The sequence below is a fragment of the Spermophilus citellus genome (genome assembly GCF_964194105.1).
Source record: "Spermophilus citellus genome assembly, chromosome: 1".
NCBI lineage: Eukaryota > Metazoa > Chordata > Mammalia > Rodentia > Sciuridae > Spermophilus > Spermophilus citellus.
Genome location: NC_138182.1, coordinates 269,038,355 through 269,043,410, shown reverse-complemented (window position 1 = coordinate 269,043,410; position 5,056 = coordinate 269,038,355). Strand labels below are relative to the sequence as shown.

General features: G+C 46.8%; 1 pseudogene across 1 annotated transcript; it reads right to left on the bottom strand.

Moving 5' to 3' along the window:
* Positions 1-1,076: 1,076 nt before the first annotated feature.
* On the bottom strand, positions 1,077-4,063 carry LOC308658387 (upstream-binding protein 1-like; annotated as a pseudogene). The gene has a single exon. The product of its transcript is annotated as an upstream-binding protein 1-like (transcript).
* Positions 4,064-5,056: the final 993 nt, after the last annotated feature.

Sequence of the window (5,056 nt, the reverse complement as noted above, 5' to 3'; positions counted from 1 at the left end):
GTGGTGCTGAAAATCAAAACCAGTGCCTCATGTATGAAGGCGAGCACACCACCACTTGAGCCATATCCCCAGCCCTGTTCTTCTTTTCTAAGGCTTTTAGATGCATTGTTAGGCTGTTTATATGAGATCTTTCTATTTTTATAATGTATGTATGTATTGTTATAAACTTCTGTCTCTTGGGGCTGGGGTTGTGGCTCAGCAGCAAAGCACTCTCCTCGAATGCGCGGGACCCTGGTTTTGTTTTTGTTTTGTTTTTGTTTTTTTTTTTTACTGGTGCCATAATTTATTTAACCTGTTTTACTGGGACAGACTAACGGTCAATGCCACTCAGTATTAGTTTCAAGTTTGATGAGCTTGTATTTTATCCCACTTTTCTAAAACCTGATGAATTCAAAATAGCACACAGCATTAAATGACATTTATTGTTTCATAAATCATGAGACCCAAAGGAATGCTAAGTAGATGAGCAAAACTCTAAAACAACTGAGAAGCTTACTTCTTTCAAGAACCAAGTGACTGGTACAGAAAACATGTGGTCACACAAAAGCAAAGGGGAGAAGGACAGAAAAGAAAACTCTCTTCCTACATGGTCTATAGGAGTAACAGATATTTCTGAACTAAGATGAAAATATTCAGACAGTGCTTCTTTGTAGCAAAAAATTAACCCCTTTATGAATAAACCAAAATGTCAAAGCTTTCACCTAGTGAAGTCATTTGTCTTCTGGGAGAGATTTCAAACTTACAATTAATCATTCCTATTTCCACCTGAACAAAGACGAGGCTCAAATGGTACATTCAAAGCCAAAAGAGCTTGGTAAACAGAGATGCTGTAATTAAAAAGTTTAAAAATTCAGTCTGATACACCATAGGCCTCAAAAAATGCTCAATGAATTCTGGGAAGGGAGGAGCAAAAGAAGAAACCAGTGGATTCCCTTTGGTGGGTGGGGGGGGGGAAGTATGCTAGCACACTTTTTATGAAAGATGCATACTTTAAGAAAAAACCATGGTGTGGTTATTAAAAACCTCTCAATCAAAATGTTTATTCATGATTGTACTGAAGCTCAATATCTGACAAGAGACCAAGGGATTTTTTTTTGGTACATTTTAGTGTTAGATTTATGATATCTAGTGTTTCCATGAAAAATCTCATCTTGTTCATAACAAAGGTCCCATAACACCAACTCAGAAGCTACCAACAATAAAACTTTGTGCCTCCTACCTATGTCACCTATTTCCAATGTCTAGGGTAGGTCTTTAAAAATGCTCAGGAGTAAGGGGGTGGAGAAATAAGAAGGAAACAAGAAAGAAAACCACGAGTTTAAAAGGCAAGGAGGCTTCAAAAAAAATGAAAACCAGAAACTAAAATGCTAAAATTGGAAGTAGAAGCAAAACAGTTATTCAATAAATCTGTGACAAAGCAAAAACACAAGTCTTTGTACCTATTAGGATTTACACTGATCCTCTCACCAAGGTACTCCTGATAATGCAGTTTGCTTCAAGCCCATCTTCCTGGCTTGGATCCTCTCCAGTCTGGCATGATCATTTCACACCTATACCCTTAGACATGATTTCTTCTGAGAAGGTGCCGAGCCTCTTACCTGACTGACAATCACCACATCAGCACAGTCCATCTCTCTGCTGAAGGAATCCTTTCTGGCTCCACAATAGCACTGTCCCCCATCTCCTCCCCAGGTCAGCATAAGGTTCAGGCAATAAAAACCAAACTGGCACAGATAGGTAAATGCCCATGGTTAAGTTTTACATTCATTTCCAAACCGCATACAGTGTAAAAAGCCCAAGGGCTGCTTCTGGGAACTGTATCTACTGGCCTCTGCCAGAGAAGCAGGTAGCCATGCCTGCCCCATGGCCTCCAGAGCTGGATGCACGCTGTCCCCACGTGCTCACTCTCACGAGGAAGCTTGGCTATGGCAGTGACAGTGAGATTTGCCTCTCATACAACTCATTAGAAAGGTCATCTGTGTTTTCAATATGAAACATTTCATATAGTAAAATCCAATCCCAAGACTTCTTGGATTCAGTCTTCACACACTTTTAGCGTGACTTTATTTGGTACTGGATATAGTTCAGTCTACATAAGACATCACTTCAAAATTATGTGGATACCATCATTATTTTCAGCTTTTACTGTAGAGAATAAAAAACAACTCTCATCTTGAAAGTTTTGAACCATCTGATCACTAACAAGAATGTGGATGCCAGTGGGACCCTGTCTGTAAACCTGGTTAATTTGGTGGAGAGGAATATTAAACACCAACGCAAGTTTTCGCGCAACTTCTGAGGCAACCATTTCTTCCAAGTAGATTGCATGGTAAACGTAAGGCGTCCCACTGCCATTCTCGCCTCCACTGCCTGCAGCTTGCTGCTGCGCTTGCAGGGTGGCACTACTGCTCCTGGCAGACATAGATGGTTAAGCGGGGCCTAACCGACCTTGACTTCAGTGAATTATAGAGCCGAATTCCATCGGCTGCACCACAAATTTGAACTAAATCTTCCTTTGTCAGTTTTAATAAGTCGGCACCTGAAAAATTAGAAAACAGTCTTGTATAGGAAGAGAATCTGTTTTTGAGCACCCACTATTGTGTTTCCTGGGTTGTAGCTGAAGGCTGAATTTGTTCACCAGATGCCTGTGAAACTCCATCTCCCTGATGATTTGGGGAAGAAGAATTGCTGTCTGGGACACTGCAAGTGCTCTGCTGGGAAGAGGTGAAAGTGGGCGCTGGTGAAGGGCTGTTATTCGCATAGGTTGTGGGGGTATCAAGCCACGGAGAACACTCTGTGAGGATTGTGGTATCATAGGACGGCTGATACTTTTCTTTTTCATGAGCTGTTCTTTTTTCATCTTTTCTCGGTCAGTTTTTTGTTTTCTGTCTGCACCTTTAGGCTTAAAAACTTTAATTTGGCAACTAGCGGAGTGAAGATGATCTGTGTATTCTCCGTTTTCATTCTGCTTAAAGGTGTCAACCTGGATCCTGAAAGGTACTCCCTTTTCACCTCCATGTTTCCGAGGAGTAAATTCTGTGCTGATGCAGTGTACCTGAATAAAAGCAGATGTGCGTTTTGCAGGGTCCCACAGAAACTCAACTGCATTTAACTGACTTGGATTTGTCCTTGTGTCGATTATGCCCACAGACATTGGAATATCTAAATCAAGAAGTCTGTCTCCGGGGCGATTCCACTTCCAACCTTCAAGTTGCTGATGTTCTGTATATTGTAGCCGTCTGTCATGGAATACAACCCTTATGATGCTCTTTACCAACTTTCCACTGATCTCAGGCATATCTCCCGTTTTCCGATTATCCAACATCCGAATTTCATAAGACTGACCTTGGTTCAAGTAAGTGAGTGTTTCATCATGTAGTTTTACTGCTGGTGATGTGGCAGCACACATCACATACTGAAAGGGTGGATGTTTCGTTTCACCATCCAATGGAAGGCTAGGATCTTCCTGCTTGAAAATGGGCAATGCCAACACATCACTCATGCTGTAGGCGCCGGCGCCCAGCTCCTGCCCGATGCCCGAGAGGCTGGCGTCGAAGTCGTGCACCAGCCCAGACTCGATCACCTCGTCCATCTTGAGCACCCAGGCCATCTTCCGGCCTCGCCGCCGCCCCGCGCAGCGCGGCCTCCGCGTCCGGGGTGAAGGGGCCCGAGCTCCGCGGGCGCGTCCTGGGGGAGGGCGCGGGTGAAGCCTCCGGCGGCGCGGCGAGTGGTCACCAGCGGCAGCTCGGGAGGCGGCCGAGACGAGAGCGGCCGAGGCCCAGCTGGCAGGGCACAGCGAGCCGGCGAGCAGTTGCAGCGGGAGCGACCGGGCCGCCGGCAGCGCCGCCCTCCCGCGGACACCGGCCCCGCGCCTCATGCGGCCACCACCGCCACCGCCACCCGCCCCCTGCGCCGCTCGCGATGCAGCCGCCGCCGCCCGCCCCGCCCCGGGGCCCCGGGTCGCATCCCCCCGGACTGCGCGGGCGCGGGAGCTCAGCCCGCTCCGACGACCGCGCGGGGGCGAGCCCCAGGCACGCCCGTCACCCGCTCCCGGACCTCGACCCCCGGCCCTGGTCCGGCCCACCCGCCCAGGTTCTAGCGCCCCTTCGCCCCGGCCAACCCCGCCGACGCCGCTCCGCCGGCCCGGACGCTGGCTTCGGTAGGGGGGACCCTGGGTTTGATCCTCAGCACCACATAAAAATAAATAAATGAGGTACTGTGTCCAACTACAACTAAAAAATAAATATAAAAAGAAAACTTATGTCTCATTACTTCTTTTGCTGTTTCCCACAGATTTTGGTTTGTGTGTTATCATTTTCAGTGGTTGCTAGATATTTTTAAATTCCCCTTTATTTCTTCAATCACTCTTTCATCATTTAGCGTATTGGACTCTGGAGTGAAGCTATATGGCAAGACCTTTAGGCCACAGGCCATGAAAAAGATGTAACTGTAGTGCATGTCACTGGCGAAGCAGATGCTTTGTCTAGGGTGCAGTGACTATAGTGGGCATTTCCCACAAACCTGGCGACTTGGTTGCACTGCTGCCTGCAGCATGAAGATGAAAAACCATGTACAATGTAGCCTTTAACATGGAGCACGCTGATAGACGTGCAGGAGTGTTCTCACCCTCACCATTTGGAGCTACAGAAAGCCAGGTAAAGTGTGAGCACACCCCCTTGATATGATGGCAGGTTGACTACATCGGCCCTTTACTGAAAGTCAGAGAGGGCCATGTTCACCTTAATGGCAATTGATAGGACCACAGGATTTTGTTTGCCTGACCTAGTGGCCAAATGAATCAGTGTACTACAACTCATGCCCTGACAGGTGTTAAAGGCCTTGGTATGGCCAATAGAGAGTGATCAAGGCACCCATTTCATGGGCCAGGATGTGCAGTGATAGGCATTTCAGTTATAGATTCAATGGAAGCTGGACATCTCATATTACCCACAGGCTGCAGGCATGACAGAACAATATATTGACCTGCTTAAGCAAGAACTCAAAACTGCAGTCAGCCCACCTTCTAGAAGGGGTGGGCACAATGTTTTTGGGCAGT